Genomic DNA, 18,186 nt, shown 5'->3' with positions numbered 1-18,186 from the left:
TTTGACTAAAATTAACATTGACGTTATCATACGGGCTGGCCCCTTTCCTGCCCCATCTGTTCTCTCTGGAAGTGCACTCTTGGCAGTTGGATCTGCTGCATTATGTGGGCCTTAGGAGGCAGCCCTGCCCAGGTCATACTGCGATAGCTTCTCCCCCACCAGTCTGTCTTGCTTGCATGAAGAGGAAGCCTGTATTGCCTGTAAAGATCAGCTTCAACCGCATACCAAAAGAAAAGTGGAGTTTATACTGAGGCCAGCTGCTGGCCGGGATACCCGTGCTTGAGAGAGGTAGTGTGTTGTTTGGGATTAGGCTCCTGTTTGATGCAGGAGGTGGTCAGGAAGGTTTGCTGCTGGAAACTCTAGAAATAAAGAGCTGACTGACTGCCTCAGGATGTATTTTATTTAGGTCTGGTAACGACTGAAGTGCCTAATCTCTGGTTACGGAGATGGGTAAACTAGGGTTGGGGTTAGAGGGAAGGCCGAAGGAGCTGAGGCCTGTAGGGGATGCTTTGTTGCTGGGTCTTGTCAGGCCAGAGGTGGAGCGGGACCCCAAGCACCTGGGAACACATACTTTATGCTTGTTTCTTGGAAATGCTGGGGTAGCTGCCATATATACAAAGCTGGGTTCGGGGTCAATGTTTGAGCTAGTAGTGCTACGAGAGTAAAGTTTGTTGCTGGATCCTGTAACATCTGTGAGGAGAGCGGGGACACTGGGATCTCTGAAAGCAAACGTCTCGTGCTGTTTTCTGCAGCTGGCTGGGGTTCCACACAGTGCTTAAACCTGCCTTCAGTTTTGGGGCTAGAACTGGGGTTTGAGAAAGCAGTCTAGAAAGGGGGCTTGCCGTTTCTTCAGGAAATGTCTATGGTAATAGCGAGAGCTCCTATGTCCCCCCTTAAAGATCATGTTTAATTCGGGGAGGAAGCAAAAGCGAGCTGTACGATTAGGGTGGGGTTTTGGCTTAGAAACATGCTTCAAGCAAACAGAGCCTGGAAAATGGTATTAACTGCTAGAAACTGTAGTGTCTGCAGAGACAGAAATGGGAGCCAGTGCTCTCTGCCGTATCTGTGGGGATAGCTGTACTGGGGTTTCGGAGTAGGATCCTTTAGAATCTGCTAACACAGTGGTTTTGGTTAGGATGATAGCTGCTCATTCCTTTTTAATTGTGTGCAGCTAATGTGCCTGCTTTCATTTGAGCTTTTGTTGGCCTTAGATCTGCAAGAGTTTCTGGAGGGTCCTGATAACATGTGAGAGAATGGTGGCTGATGTTTAAATGCAGATTGAACTAAACTGCAGTCTGCTTCATAGATGAAGGTCAACCAGCCATGCCTTAGTCAACTGTGCCTCATTGAGTTGCTCTGCTTTATACAGCTGGACTGACCGAGTTTTCTTGATGCCCATAACTCACTTCTCCTTCTGCATAATTTTGAAGTGCAGGTTTGTGTTTTTTCTTTTATTAACATTATTTTTTTTTTTCTCCAGCAGGATGTTTTAAGCTCTAGCTTTTTTTTTCCTTTTTTTTTTTTTTTATTTTTATTTTTTATTTCTTCATATGATGTTTGTTTTCTATCAGCTGTGCCATTTCTGGGATTTCACAATCCCACCAGCACAAAGAGCTTCCAGATATTTGTGGGCTATGGGTGATAGGAATATTTTTTCAGTGGTGAAGGACCTATGAAGGTGGCAGATTAATTAACTGAATAAATGTCTGTATGGGAGGGAAGGAAGAGGCTGTCAGCGTGTGGGAGCTGATATCATTCCTTTATCACATGGGTAGTTTCCTAATTTGTGCAAGTTATCGCTGTTGCTGAGATTTATCCTTGTAAACTCTTATAGCCAAGACTCTGTGAGGAATGTCTAGTAGACATTTTTACTTTCAGATTGGACAATTTCACATGACACTTCTGACAGTGAAGTGGGACTCCAAAGAATTTTCAGTCATTTTGATGTTTTTCAGGAGTAATGTGAAATAATTTGCTTAAAGATGAGTACCAGCCTGACTAGATATATTACGGTAGAGTCCGTCTCAAGATCCAAATTCATAAATCACAGGATGGCTTGGGTTGGAAGGCACCTTAAAGCCCATCTAATTCCAACCCCCCCAGCCCAGATTGCTCAATTTTTTTCTCCCATATGCTATTTCTTCCTTTGAAAAACAAAGGGTGTGATTAATTATACATGGGAAGGCAGGAGTATGAAAACAAATATATTTACAAAATGCCATTTTTTTCTAGTTGATACAAAAAAGCACAAATTCATTTCTGCACAGATTGGAGAGGGGCCTACTCATATCAATGGATTTCTTTCTGTTGGAGGGTTTGTACCAGCTCTGCCTGAAGTCAGTTTCAGTTTCTGCTGATGTTGACAGGGAATAGGCTGAGCAGCAATGTCTCTTGTTTCTGCATTCCAGAAAAAGCTAATTTCCAATATAGAACTGACCCGATATTACTATATAATAATGATTTTCATGTCATATTCCTGTTACAAGAAGTGATGCTTGTAATTTTCAGAAAGCACAACCATCTCACTTAAAACTACAATTTTAGTTCCACCAAGTGAATGCTCTGACAGACATCTTTATTTTTCTAATTATACCCTCTCTGCATGAGGCTTAGCTATAATTATAGGAAATTAGGGAACGACTCTGCTGTGGAAGCGTAATAACAACTTTTGTTACTATTTTTAGGATCTGTTATGAAAATGTAGATATGAATGTTTGACTTCCAAGTCTCACATTTATCAGGTCTTTATATGCTGGGAAACCTGGTTGACAGAGGCAGCCAAACTCTTTTTAGTTAGGTAGGCCAACTTGAGTTTCCTACCCAGAGAATGCTGGAGGCTTCCAAGTTTGTTTGTTTGTTTGTTTGTTTATTTAACACTAACAACAATAATAGTAACAAAAAAAAGGTCAGCAGAAGAGGAAAAAGGGAAGGAGGGCTGAGAGCAGAGAAGTGGGGTTTGGGGTGAAAGCTGAGAAAAAAAAAATTAAAATAGGAAGCTGAGAGAGGAAAAGAACATTTTAGGAGGGCTGTAAGAGGAGAATGAGACAAGTAATAGTAGAGTCCATTTTGGATGAAGACAAAGTTATCTTTCTTTTTGTTCCCCTCTTTTCTCTCCTTTCATTCAGCCTCCCCTGTGCCCTGAGAGACCCTGGCGCTACCTGCCTACCCCTGCAGCTGCCTAGTGCCACCAGGGCCCCAAGCAACAGTCACCACCCCTGATTTCTCCTGTTCTCTGTATGTATTTTAGGGGTTGTCTTTGGTGCTGACCAAAAGTTTCGGACCTCTAGCTGTGTGAGATGTATGGCCAGTGATATATAGAGGTCAGATTATGTAGTCTAATGATCTCAGTGGCACTGGTGAGAGCACACACCTTAAACAGTCAGAGATCAAAAATGATTGAATGTTGGATTCAAGTCCTGGATCTTGAAGAGACTTCAGTCTGTCCACTACCAAACACTGCGCTTGTACAGAGGAGGGCAAAGAATGACATGAGCATACGTATTCTTTTCTTGAGATTCATAAGGAAGCAGTTTATTAACTTTTATGGTATTTGTTTAGACCAAAATAAAATGACTGTAATTAAGAAATATTTTAGCTTTGGAGGAAATGGGATAGTCAGCTGCAGCTTGGATTCAGGCTTCACATCTGGATGGCTGACAAGTTTCAGATAAAGCTGACCTCACACATTCCTGGCCATATCAAAACCAACGCTAATTCGGAGAAACCCATAGCAGAAATGCCTTTCTGTACAGTGCTATTCCCAGATACTTTCAATCCCTTATTTAACATAGTGTCTTTGAATTACATGGGCCTCTTCCATGACCAGAGTTACCACAAAAGTGTATTCAGGCAGGCGCAGTGGCAGCAGAGCTGCCGTAAGATGTGCAGCAGGTATGTTTGGAGAATATGTTATATTGTCAGAACTGTGCTCAGCCAAATGATGAACAACCAGTTATCTGTGTGTCTCAGCTGGGCTGCTTCTTTCCTCTTTTGTTAAAGATCTGAATCTCTCCATCAATTTAAGTCATTCTCAGACTCTTTAGAAGGCGAGGAACAAATTGGAGAGGAACAGGTTTCTTACAATCTGTGGGTCTAAATGCATGCCTTTTGGAAGAAGAGAAGAATGCAGTCTTTCCTGAGCTCTGCCTGAAACCTGACCTGTTCACTCCTTCAGCTGGGTTCGGTACGATGTCTGCCTGAGCACGTCCCCTCTAGGAAGCTGTCCTTCTAACTGGGGATCTGTCTGACTTGCTTTCCCAGGTAGGGTTAAAAATTACAACATTTACTGTACCACTAGTACACCACTAAAATTGTGCCACTAGTAATAGGTGAACATTGTCTTCACAGAAGACAGTATTTTTTTTTAATTAAATATTGTTTTTTTTTCAAAAGCTGTACTTCCAAGGAAGCCACGAACAGTGAGGGGTGTGTGTACCTTGGAAATGTTTCAGTTGCCTGCAAGAAAAACTCAGGGCATTCTTTGGAAGACATATGAGCACTCGACCTCCAAAGTCCTTCTGAGGGTAAAACAAGTACATTGCTTCCTCTTCTAAAAGGGCCACAGCTGGCCCTAGCAAACAGTTTTTCGATCATTTCCTGAGACTTTTGAAATATAGCTAATTGATAAATACGACACACAAGCTGCCCTTAAAATGGTCTTGAGAAAGTCACTCCCAAAGATCCCTCTGGGCAGTGCTCTGTTCCAGTTGGAGGCATGTGGTGAAACTCTCACTGACTTTAACGGGGTTTCGTTTTTTAGCCCCACCTCTCTGTAGAATACTCAGCAAGTATACACCAGAAAATAAATGGTAAATCAAGTGGTCAAGTACTGGGACTTGTTTAAGCATTAGGGAGACGTGTCGGGCCAGTGCTTCTGAGCTGCACTATGGATCATTCAAGCAGCTAATTTTTCTGGCCCATCTTTTGGCACCTCTTTGACTTCCTGCTTCCATTCTGGAAGCCAACTGGGAGCAATAGGTGAGAGAACAGGCAGTGGTTCAGGGTATTTTAAGCCCCTTCCAACATGGGCAATGGAAACTACAGCAATTAACATCCAGTGCAGCCTGCTGCACTGCAAGCACTGCAAGCAAGACTGCTTAAGTGCTCTTCCCTGTTCACTCATAGGAGCAAATGTATTAGTTAAAGGCAGGTATGAATTTAGTTTCCCGGAGTCACTTACCCCCGAGATAATGAAAAAGCACTTCTGCAGCTGGGTGCCACTTTTACCATGGCCTCTTAGTGGATTCGTTGCCTCTTGCCTTTCAGCTAGATTTCACAGTCTTTCTCCTCGTTTGCACATAACAGTGATGGACTGAATGATACTGGGACATGCCCTTCAGCTTGTACCCAAGGTGCAATGGAAACATGCCTGCCAGCACCATGGTAAATTTCTTTTTTTTCATGAACACGTTAAATTAGCCCACATGCCGAGTGTATTCAAGACTAACATGTGATTTTGAAGAGGGGGATGATTTATGCTACTAACAATTTCAGACAAGCCAATAGTAACAACAAGGATCAATGAACAGGAAAAGCTAAACTTTACTGTCTTTTCCTGGAAGGCAATGTTTACTGAAAAATTGGATACCTTTCTTTAATTATAAAATATATTAATTATAAGTAAACAATATTTTGAGCAACTGCTGCATTAAACAGTGACTTATGTCTAAACATTTTAATTTATTAAATACAGCATAAGTTTATAAATCTATAATGTTTTCCTCAGAACACAGCAAGTGCTTGGGGAAGTAGCCAACTCCACAAATGAACTCCAACTGTATATTTGAAACCTGCTTTTTCAGAAATGTTGTTCTTATGTTACACAGTTGAATAACCCATAGTTTCCCACTCATTAGAACACTTGCTTCTTTTCTGAACTTTGTCCTGCTCCTTTGGATGCATGCCTCTCCCCTGTGTACAGTAGAGATGACAAGTTTAATGTTAGAAGTATTGGGGTATTTTAAGAGAGTAATTGGTCTGAGCTGGTCTCGGTGTGCAGCAGGTCTAACTGTCAGGTGTTCATTGCATTCTGCTGACAGCCCCTGGGGCTGTTATCAAGCAAGAGTAAGAATTATTTTTTTTCTAGAGCGATGCTCATTGATATGACCAGGAAGGTAGTGAGTGTGTTCCCCTGGTGTGCCAGCTGGCAGTGGATATGTCCTGGGGCTCCCTATCAGCGGGGACAACCAAATTGTCATGGTTCTTTTTGTGAACAACGTTAGCAAAATACATGGGATCTAATCACAGAAAATACTTGCAGAGTGGTCAACATAGTAGAAACAACATTTGGGGACAGCTGTAAGCCAGTGCTGAACTAAATTTAATTTGAAAAGTGAACACTGTGAAGTCAGAGAAATTTGTCTGCATTTGCTTCACGGGTAGTCTTCAAAGATTCAGCATGCTCCCTGCTGTTTCTTCTACCACTTTTTAAATGTATCTAAGCCTGAGAGGAGAGACAGTAATTTGACAAGTAGGTCGTGAGTTTTAGAAAACAAAATCAATTTGGTTTCAATTTTCACTGTACAGAAAACAATACCTTTTATTTTATATATAAGATAAAGTAATTCTGATATAAAAGAAATTTCCCTGGCATGTGCTTATCTCTGAAAGATTCTTCATATTGCTCACATGTTGTATTTGGTGAAGGAAATAAACATACCTACTGCAATTAAACCCTATTTCTTGGGAAAATTAGTCTTCCACCAAGATGACTTTTGCATATTTATGGGAACAAACTGGGTTTGAAAGGTTATAGTTCCAGAACCAAACAAGGTAAAAAGCCCTTGATCTTTCCAGATGTTTTGGGGACATGCCCTTCTGTTTGGGATCTCAACATGTACAGTGAGTCATTAAGTTGCCTCCTTCAGTTATCATGCCTGTGCTGAACTATTAAAGGTTTCCTTTCTGGTAAAAGCTGAGGGACTGGAATGTACACAGTAGAGTTCTCTTTTGTAGTCAGGCTAAGTGTTTATTTTCCTAAGGTTATTAATGAGATGTTTCCTCAGTTGAAATATTAGCAACCTATCGTTTCCTTAGCTGGGGTATTCAGTATCTGTGCATCTGATTGATACCTACTGTCAGAAACTCAAACCACTTCCCAGCTATCACATCTTGTGTCTAGCATTAAGTCTCTGGGTTTCTCTCCATTCCCCTCGTCTCAACTACAGCTAAAATGCATCTCATTCTTGCAAGGTATTGAGGGAGCCTTAAGGCTGAAAGCCTCTGCAAAGGACTGATACAACTCTGCAAATACAAATTCAGGATTAACATGATTGCAGTGGTGATGAGGGTGTTATGAATGTGGAAAGAAGGGCTACTTTGTCAGCCAGTAAGATGGCAAAGAGGGAGAGAATGCAGTTCGCTGGTTCCAGTGTGTATCCATCTAGCCAGGTTCCTGGGAACAGCGAGGGCAAGAAGCAGAATCAGCCCATTCATTTTCCTCTTTGGAGGAAGCTGGGTCTTGGTAAGCCTAGCTGGAGGCTTCGTTGCACTGCATAGATATATTTTTAGTTTGAGTAATGACAATCAGTGATGAGACCATACTGATTTTTTAATATTTCTCTAAGAAGCCTAAATTAAAATCGTGACTTTTAAATGTTGAAATTAGCTCTGCAATTTTTTTTCTGTTTTTGATTTGGAGGGTTTCTTATTTGTTGTAATTCTATAGTGGATCAAAGAGGTAGGCTGAAAATAGTGGTACAATTAGCTGAAGTGTGTTTCAGTTCATATTTTTTTTTCCAAGAAACACATACACCAGTGCTGCGATTTTTTCTCACACGTCAGGTTCTTCCTCCTGCACAGAGATTGAAAGAGAAGAGATAATTTAAAGAAATTAAATCCAAGAGCTCTGATCCTGATACCTCCCTGCATGCCCTAACATATGGGGAAGAATGTGGGAGGATCGCTCTCAGTTTTTAAGGGATGCCCGTTTCTTGAAGATGAATAGGAGAATGGAAATGTTGATAACGAGAACAGTTGTCTACCCACGCTTCCCTCCAGCAGTGCCATGAATGCTACAGGAAGACCTTTCCTGTATTAGACTTGTTTCTACTAGCTGACGTCAGGTGATTGAAACTCAAGTAGGACTGTGGACTTTCACTAGGTGAAATGTAATTGTTTTACACTCCTACGTGTACTTCTGTCAGCATTCCGAGGCATTCATACTTTCCATTCCAGCAGCGAGATGCTCCAGAACGTATTCTTGCCCCCCAGGGACTATTTGCATAGCTCTGCAGAGCAGTGACTTCGCAGACAAATTCTCTTTGCTCTGTGTAAAATCGAAAAACTTCTCAAATAGCTTGCTGATGCCAAATCCTGCCTGCCTCCTCTATATTAGTCCCCAAAAGGTTTCTTTCTTTACTAAATAATACCATAAAAATGTGTGGAAGGTGTAGTTCTCATACAGTTTGGAAGGTTTTTATAGGTGATTCTGTAAGCATGAAGATATTACAGGAGAAGGAAATCTTCACATTAATCAGAGGCTACTTAACCATTTCAGTTCTTGCCAAATATGCTGGCAGTACTTCTCTTAGGAGGGCCTATTTGAGTAAAGTACAAAAAGTATGCGGTAAATAGAGTGCTGTTGCTGCTGTAGTGGGGTTTGGTGACATCCTGTGTGAGAGGACCAAGGCCGTACCACATGCAGTATGCATGGTGAAGTCAAGCGACCCGACAAATTGCAACAGTATTCCTCTAGCAAGGCTTTCATGGTAAACTACTGGAATAATAATAATATGAACCAGAGTTTCAGAATTGACTGAAGAAGGCCACGAGCAACTTGCTGACTCTGAAGCTGGCCCTGCCCTGAGCAGGGCGTTGGAGCAGATGACCTCAAGGGATCGCCTCCCACTTCAGTGATTGTGTAATTCTCATGTACTCAAACTGTTATCTTTTAACTGATTAACTTCTTTAATGATTTCATGAGATACAATGGATGAAAAGTGAAATATTTCATTGTCAAGACAGTCGGAAGCTACAGAATGGTTGTCTGTATGAAAATAAAACTGGCCTTAATGTACTTAACTGTATGGACTGAAGCACTTTTATAGGTAGTTGAGACAGATCCCATCTTGCCATTAAAACCAACTTTCAGAACAGGCATAACTAGCCAATAATTTTCTCATTTAAGAAAGACACTTGGCTCCTTTTTTCCAATGAGTTACCTAGTCATAATTCTCAGGCTATTTGAGTTGAAAACAGTTTTAGAAATACAATTTTACTTTTTCTTGCCAGGAATAAGTAAACAAGATAAAACAGGCTTTTCTCTTTTCCTGGAAGTGACAGGATGTCCTCCAATTGTTAAACTCACTTCTAGATTACAATTTAGAAGTATTTTTCAGCACTGACCTAACAATTTTCATGCAGTTTTGGTGTGATTTTCCACCATTTCCTCTTGAACATTCGTTATCTACTGTTTAGCTGTGAAATCTATCAGTTTCCAGTAGATTCTGCATTGGTGCAGTAAACCAATCCTAGTTTAATTCTATAACCATTTTTCTTCTGCTACCCCCTTGTATACTGCTGCCTTCAGTGACTTCATCTGCAAAATTGTTCTTAGCTGAGCTGAGTACACGCTTGTATCCACCACTCAGGCCCTCTTTTTGTATGTTTTCTTTTTTCCTTTTTTTTTTTTTTCCCATGATAGTGAAAAAGAAAGTAGGAAGGAAGAAGTGAAGACTAAACCACTTCAGATTAATTTAAGTTCAAGTTATAATAAATTATGAAACTATTTCTAAGTGGATCAGTCCTTTGCTTCTAAGAGTTTGTGGAACTGGCCTTCTGAGCTTGGAGGAAAGAGTAGGTTTCAGATGTTTTGATTTTACTGAGGCTTTTGATGCTGTTCAGATAAACAAATCAGGGAAACATGACGTATATTAGTCTAATATAGGATGCATGAAGTGGAAAAATCAGGTGCTTTTTGAGTACATCTTGTGTCCAATGATATTTTCAGTAAATTAAAGAAAAGTAGAATTCAAAATGGTATTGACAAATTGAAGAAATCATCTGATAAAAATAGGATGTGAATTTAAATCGAGTCAAACACAAGGAACAGACAGTCACAGGTTTTAGTGGAGAGTCAATAGTTAAGTGGCAGAAAAAGGACTGAGTTTCTGAAAACTTGAAAATGCGTCAACAGTACTACTTCTGTGCAAGTGGCAAATCCTCGTTGACATAAACAATGAGCTTAGCTTGCATGGGCCACGAAGGTTTTCCACTTTTCAGCTGCAGAGCTATGTCTAGTTGGAGCAGCATGGCTTCAAGAAGGACGTGGTCTGTTTGGAGATAATTCAGAGAAGAACAACAACAACAAGGCTTCTAGAGTACATAAGCTATGAGAAAGATGGAAAAAGTAGCATTTTGGAGTTGTTTAATCAAAAAGGAAGATTAAGGGGAGACGTACTGACCTTCAAATGCATAAAGGACTGATTCAAAGACAGGAAACAACTTTTTTTTCCTCTGTATCTACTGTAAGTAGGATAGAAACAGTAAGTTTCAACTGCAATAAAGGAAGATGTTACTAGACATTAAGAAAAATTCTGAGGTTAAAGGCCATGAAAAGCTAGAAGATAATTCTCAGAAGGGTTTTCTGTCATCATCATCAACAGAAAGAGCAGTCTAAAGAGACATCCATTAAGATCCAAGTGGATTCATGATTCTGTCTTGAAACAGGGAGTGTTAAGATATCTCTTTGGGTTTTTCTCTTGCTCAATTCTGTACAGTCCTGGGAAAAAACAGAAGCTCATGCTTGGCTGGTGGGGGTGTGGCACAGATCTGATGTATGTTATGTGGAACATCTTTCTGCCCTCTCAGCAGCTTGCTGTTAACCTCCACCGTTACCCTGTGCTTGAACTACCAGCTCCGACTGCATCCATGTCTTTACCTTCCTCCTTTTACCCCCTCAGTGCTTTCAGTTTGATTCCCAATGAACTGCTCATTCCGTGTATGCTTCTGTGTCAGAGGAAAACTCAAGTAAACTATGAATAGAATTACTAATAAGCCAGGAAAGTTTGTAGCTGTATTTCAGATAAGTAAAGCCCAACTGGCCTGGAAGAGAGCCCAGCTCTTTTCTGTGACTGCTGATGTGGTTTAGATAAACCGGTCTAATATTAAATGCAAAAGTTGAAACAACATTCTCTTGTGAATTTAAGTTACTTATCTCCTGACTGGATCTTTCAGCCAGTTTCTTGTGCTATTCCTCTTCACTTCTAATTTCTTATTCAATTGCTGAAAATGAGCTGCTGGCTAATGATACATACTATAACTCTTTTCTATCTGTTACATGATGTATATTTGACTGTAAATATGAACAGGAACATAGACGGATAACAATTTCTAAAATGTTGGGTAATTCCCAGTTCTCCTTTGTGAGTATTTTTGAAACCTCAATTTATTAACGATGTAGTAAACAATTGGGAATCTTTTAGCTGCTTTTTCAGATGACCTTTTTCATTTTTCCTCAAAAACATCTGTCGGTTCCCAGCAGTGTCAAGTGCAGTCTGTCTGACCTTCCTCTTATTTAAGTACTGTAAACTGGCTCTGCTGAAGGCTGGAAATAGCTTCAGATTATTATTATTTTTTTGAGTACGTTATTAGGGATTGTATTAGGGATGTCCACTTTGACGTCAAAAAGGACTGTGTAGCTGACCACTTACTGTCATAGTTGTGTGACAGCAACTTGCACCGAGGCCAAACTTCAACAGTTCTTTTCTGCAGACCACACAGCAAAAGCAATTGTACCTCAGCAGAAACATGTACAGTCTATACGCATATCTGTGCAAAGACACGTGACGTACTATTAACTAAGGACATCAAGAGCCTGGCCAGAAAAGACATCCAAGATCCCGTACATTTTGCACACAGCTTTACATGGAACACAAGATATCTTGCCAAACTATGCAGCCCTGCAAAATGGACAGCTTTGCTTGTAGTGTAAACCATAAAGTAAAAATCCTCAGCCGGCCCCTCATGAAAGGCATTGCACAGCCTGCTCTGAATACTTTCATGTCAATCATTCCTTAAGATTAGGAGGATAAACCTAAGAATAGTTAAAAGCAGTGGATTAAACCAAGTAGCAGATAAATAAAAGGAATAAGTTCACATTAGGGATTGAGAATGAGTTTGTTTGCAATGCTAAAAATGCTCTGATGTTTTCTTCTTTTAGATGTTATCTTGCCCCTGTGTATCAGACCATGGCCTCAAAAACTGGCGACAGGGTGGCCTTTGGGTCTGTAACAAACATGTTGCTTTTCTAATGAAAAATGTCCCACATTTGGGGCACTTACCAGTAGTTCAGCACTGGCTTCTTAAAACAGAAGATCAAAAATTTCTAAAGGTCTCAACACTGTGTAGGCTTGGTCTGTTCTGACTCATAAGGGCAAAGGAACTGTGAGCTGGTTCCCTGTGCCCCAGCTCGTCTCAGCCATGGGGAGGAAGAAGCCACTTAATTTGAATGCCGAGGAGCCGAGGGCCAGACCAGATGGCAGAGGGGAAAAGGCATAGGAGTGACGTGAAGAGACTTCAAGGCTGTTGTTGGTGGGAAAAAGAGAAAGCAAGCCTTTCTTTTTTATTATTTTAACCCTCATGTCTCTGAAAAGTGTCTGTGCGTGTCCTTACAGAGACTGGGTGTTTGCGACCAGTCTGTGAAGAACACTCCATGGAGTTTATTTAAGGAAATACATGCAGAATGTGGTACAGCATTAAAAAAAAAAAAAAAGAAAAAAAAAAAAGGGAACAGTCATCCCAAACTAATGATCATCCTGAAGTGGTTTGTCACATCTGGTCTCAGTCAAGAGCAATATATTTTAATCCCATTTAAAAACAATTCATCTGGATACCAGAATAAGAATTTTCTGATTCTCTCAGTAATGTCTGTGAAGTCTATAAAATTCTGTCTATTTTGGATATTATGAACAAATGCACTTTTATTTGCATTTTACATTTATCCTGATGTGAGTTCAGTGTTGTTTAAGGTGATTAAGGGTTTAAGGTTTAAAGTTCATCCAAGAGGAGTGAGTCCTCCCTCATCTGTGTATTTAGGGACCCGATGAGCTTAGACACTGCCTCGTCATAACAAGTACTCACTTTCTCTAGTGCATCCTCCAACCTCTCCATAGGGAAAGTGGTGCGGCCTTGTTAGCCACACTGGTGGGTAACTGGTGCCCTGGGATATCTGGGAAAGCTCCCTGGCATGCAGCTCCATGCTGGGTCAGCAAGGGTTGCAGTGCCCTTCCCACTGCCACTGGCCCATATGCAGATGGGCCCAGCAGACATAATTTCTTAACTTTGAAGTTCTTGACATAGCAGTGCCAATATTTCTTTAATTCCTTTTCTTTGAATGTCACATTCCAAGTCATCTTTGCTTTTAGGAAACCAGTTACAAATTATACTCCCTTTCTGCTCTCATAGTCTTACCTTCCTGTTCTCCTCTATCAGTTACATTTGTAGCCTTATTCTCTTATTTTTTTGTAGAATAAAATAACTTTGGTCTGTCTCCAAATGTTTGACCAAGACTCACAGAGGAATTTAGGCATCTAGACCTTCACAGAACTCACTTACTTTTTAGCTAACTTTGTTAGCTAAATAGTAATTTGGTATTTATTTATGTCCTTGGACTTGGCCCTTGAATGCCAAAGTGAAGGATAATAGGTGGAATCCATTTTCACGACCTGTATCTCTTACATACACTCTCTCATTGCCCCCAGAAGAGTCCTCAGCAAACCAATATGTATAAAAGTTGAATTTTGGGGCAAGTACCAGAAGTCGCCATTCTCTGCATTGCAAAATGGCAGACACTACGGCGGAAGATGAGTAAAGTGCTGTGATAATACTCCAGTACAATCTTGTAAGGCATACTGACCAACTAATTAATGAAATACCATGGGTTCAGTCATCCATCTGCTTCCTAGTGTTGCATCAGAGGATCAAAACACGGGAAATTCTTTTCCCAGTCTGGCTGAGGTAGAAGAACAAGACCAAAAGACAACATCAACTGAGGACATCCTGTTTATGAGGTTCCACAGCTTTGAGAGGCATGTGTGGAAGGCAGAGGTGTCACAGCAGACAGACAATGAGAGTTGTGGTGATTGTGGCAATGTTCCTGGCAAACTTGCAAACCCAGGCAACTTCTTATGGATTTCCTGTCTATTAACAGAGCTTGAATCAGCAAAAAATACCTAAGATCTGATCTGCAACTCACTTCTGGGAGGGAGAAACAACATGGGGACTCACTGAGTGGTCGATTGGCTTGCCTAAGCTGAGAAAGGAGAGCTGGAAGATGTGGCAGGATCTGCATACCATGTGGAAGTCCAAAGATCAGTAAGGGGGGAAAAGAGGAAATGTGAAAATGTCCTGGTTTCAGTTAGGACAGAGTTAATTTTCCTCCTAGTTGCTGGCAGGGTGCTATGTTTTGGATTAGGATGAGAAGAGCGCTGATAACATGCTGATGTTTTAGTTGTTGCAGAGCAGTGCTTACACCAAGCCAAGGACTTTTCAGCTTCTCGCTCTGTCCTGCCAGAGGGCAGGCTAGGGGTGCAGCACGAGCTGGGAGGGGACAGACCCAGGACAGTCCCCTCATGCTAAACAATATATAGGAGTGGCTAGCCGGGGGGGAGGGGCCGGCTGCTCGGGGATAGGCTGGGCATCGGTCAACGGGTGGTGAGCAATTGCATTGTGCATCACTTGTTTTGTACACATTATTATCAGTAATACTATTATCACTATTATTATTATTATCGTTATTATTATTTTCCTGTCTTAATAAACTGTCTTTATCTCAACTCACAGACTTCACTTTCCCGTTTCTCTCCCCCATCCCAGAGAGGGAGGGGGGAGGATGAGCAAACGGCTGTGTGGTGTTTGGCTGCCGGCCGGGTTAAACCACAACAGAAAAACAGGGTAAAAACAGGGTAGACACCTGTGTTTAAAGAGCAGAGGACTTGAGAGGGAAAGAATAGGTTGATAGAAATACAAGTGGGCTACCCTGGGGACCTGAGGGCAATGTTAGTCTCGTGGGCAGCACCTGCTCCCATAAATCCTGGGGGTACAGCTGCAAACCACCAAGATGTTTTGGAGCTGTTGGGATGTTTTGTTGGTCTGCCGGTGACGTGCACGACTTGGCCACAGAAGGCCTGCAGTAAGCTCTTGCATGTGATCGGTGTGGTGGTTTGACACTGACAGACAGCTCAGCTCTACCATATCACTCTCTCACTCCCCCTCCTTAAGAGAACGGGGAGAAAATATGATAAAAAAGGCTCGTGGGTTGAGATAAGGAGAGGGAGATCACTCATCAATTACTGTCACAGACAAAATAGCCTCCATGTAGGGAGATTAATGTAATTTATTGACTATTACTAACAGACTAGAGCAGTGAGAACTAAAAGCAAACTAAAACCACCTTGTCCCCATCCAGCTGTCTCTTATCTCCTCCTGGTGAGCGGTGCAGTGGAATGGGGGCTGCGGTCAGTCCCTGACTCTTCATCTCCGCTGCTCCTTCACGGTCCCTCTCTGCCCCTGCTCCACGTGGGGTCCCTCCCACGGGATGCCGTCATTCCCGAACTGAGCCTGTGTGGGCTTCCCACAGGCAGCAGCTCTTCAGGAACTGCACCCACACGGCCCCGTACCACAGGGTCCATCCCCCAGGAGCAAACTGCTCCAGCACAGGTCCCCCATGGGCGGCAGCTCCCCCCAGGCCCCCTGCTCCTGCGTGGGCTCCTCTCCTCGGGCTACAGCTCCAGTCCGGGGCCTGCTCCTGCGGGGGCTCTCCACGGGCCGCAGCCTCCTCCAGGCCACATCCACCTGCTCCACCGGGGGCTCCTCCATGGGCTGCAGCGTGGAGATCTGCTCCGGCACCTGGAGCACCTCCTTCCCCTCCTTCTGCACTGACCTTGGTGTCTGCAGCATGGACCTTGGTGTCTGTTCTCTCACATTTCTCTCACGTTTCTCACTCCCAGCTGCTGTAGCACAGCATTTTTTTCCCTTTCTTAATTCTTCCCTCCCAGAGGCCCAACCAGCATCGCTCATGGCTTGGCTCTGGCCAGCGGTGGGTTCCTTTGGAGCCGGCTGGAGCTGGCTCTGATCTGACAGGGGGCAGCTGCTGCACTACTAAAACCTTGCCACTTAAGCCCAATACAATCAAACTGAAGCCAGAGGCTGAGGTTTTACAGAATGACATCCTGAGTGTCAGTACCAGCAAAGGTTTTCCTGCTCCGGCTCCAGACTGCACACGCGGTCCTGCCCAGGCACCTGCAGCATGTCCCTGCTCTTGCAGGAGCACTGGAACAGGGGTTTGCCCAGCTGTCCTGTGAACCACATCATGAAGTTGTTCTACCTTGGAGAAACAACTCTGGGGAAACAAGAAGGGTTATCTTTTGTTTCTCTTTCCAAAGTTTGTTCCTTGATATGGTCTGTCATAGTGGCCTGGGGCAGTGTGCCAGGAGCAGAAGTGACTGACAGTCTTGAGCAGGACTACTTTAAGGCATTATTGCCACCAAAGATTTGTGTTACAAAACCACAATATGAATTTCCTACAGATGTTGGAAAAACCATGAGGTGCTGGTGGATAACCACACTATTTCTCTGATTCTGTTGAATCACTACAGTACATTTTCTCCTTCATGTCAACTTCCTTAGAGGCACAAAGAGCTGAATATATTTGATTACAAAGATGATCAAGGGGCTGGAGCACCTCTCCTACGAAGACAGGCTGAAGGAGTTGGGGTTGTTCAGCCCAGAGAATAGAAGGCTCTGGGGAGACCTGATAACAACCTTCCAACACCTAAAGGGGGCCTACAGGAAAGCTGGGGAGGGACTCTTTGACAGGAAGTGGAGTGATAAGACAAGGTGTAATGGCTTTAAGCTAAAAGAGAGGAGATTTAGATTACATATAAGGAAGAAATTCTTTACTCAGAGTGTGGTGAGGCATTGAAACAGCTTGTCAAGAGAAGCTGTGGATGCCCCATCCATGGAAGTGTTTTAAGGCCAGGTTGGATGGGGCTTTGAGCAACCTGATGTGGTGGGAGGTGTCCCTGCCATGGTCCCTTCCAACCCAACCCATTTGGTGATTCTATGATTAACTACTGAATGCCAGGGCAGGAAACAAACAAACAAACAAAACAACAACAACAAAAACACACACACACACAAAAAGACTAAGACGGGAGCTTGATAAATGGAAAGAAGTTTTCTATGAAGTACAATCCAAGGTTTCTTATACAATGTGTGACTTTTCCCTAATGCTGTAATATTTAAGGCACTTGAACAACCATCTGTTTGTAAGAAACTTGGACTGCCCTTACAAATTATATACAGGTTCTGAAAAAGCTCTGTGTTTATAGGAGCTGGTTCATCAGTAAACACTCCCAGGACTAACTTTACTCTTTTTACCACTGTTATAATTTGGTACTCTGTCTAAACAGAATAATGTTAATGACTAACACAGTCATCTTGTATTTAGTGACCCCATTTTCCCTGCAGCTTCCCACACACCCTTAGACCAATTTCAAGCAAATCTTATGGTGGCATTATGACCTTAGAGAAAGTGTTTCTCCAGGTGTGAAAACACAGCAAGGCTAATGGCTTATTTTGACTTCCTGAAGTGATGTCATACCCACTCTCCCCGGATAAACAACCAAAGGGCTGAATGCTTCTGAAGGCATGGCTGTCAAAGTGCTGTGCAAGCAGCGGTGTTAATGGCATGCTTGTCTCCTGTGTAGTCGGTGTGTATGCCTGGATTCCCTGATGTATATATAATCTAAGTGGCACTTACACCATAACCTCCTCTTTGTTATAAAATCTCCCTTCTCCTTGTCTGTTTTTGTGCCACCTGAAGAAATTGCTGTATTTGGCTGATATACTGGTCAGAAGGTGTAAAATGATTGAGAAAAGCAGGCAACAGCATCAAAGAGACAACGTAACACACAGAGGCAGAGTGATCATGGTGTTAGGAGTGACAGGACTGCAGTTTTACTGCCCCGTGGTGGAGGAGAGGAAGCGGAGGATGGAGTGGAGCAGAGGAAGTGAAGCAGGGGAATTCTTTAATCCTTGCAAAACCTGCTTTGGGTAGCTTTCTCCTCTGAAGCAGACAGCAGCGTTTACGAGAAGGTTAACTGTGGCAAGGGACGCGCTGCCCTTGCTATAACCCTGTCGTGTAGCTCACAGCTGCAGGAGCGGCTGCTGCATCTGTGCAGGCTG

At 42.5% G+C, this 18,186-nt stretch overlaps 1 long non-coding RNA gene across 1 annotated transcript in view; it reads left to right on the top strand.

Moving 5' to 3' along the window:
• The first annotated feature begins 4,110 nt into the window (after positions 1–4,110).
• LOC121073440 overlaps positions 4,111–18,186 on the top strand; it is a 57,146-nt gene continuing 43,070 nt past the window's right edge. The window contains exons 1-2 of the long non-coding RNA XR_005821712.1: positions 4,111–4,260; positions 5,266–5,382. This is a non-coding gene — a long non-coding RNA (uncharacterized LOC121073440). The remainder of the gene's footprint in view (positions 4,261–5,265; positions 5,383–18,186) is intronic.

Source organism: Cygnus olor, chromosome 7 (assembly GCF_009769625.2).
Source record: "Cygnus olor isolate bCygOlo1 chromosome 7, bCygOlo1.pri.v2, whole genome shotgun sequence".
Taxonomy (NCBI): domain Eukaryota; kingdom Metazoa; phylum Chordata; class Aves; order Anseriformes; family Anatidae; genus Cygnus; species Cygnus olor.
The sequence above is the reverse complement of the archived record's forward strand: the minus strand, read 5'-3'. Positions and strand labels throughout refer to the sequence as shown.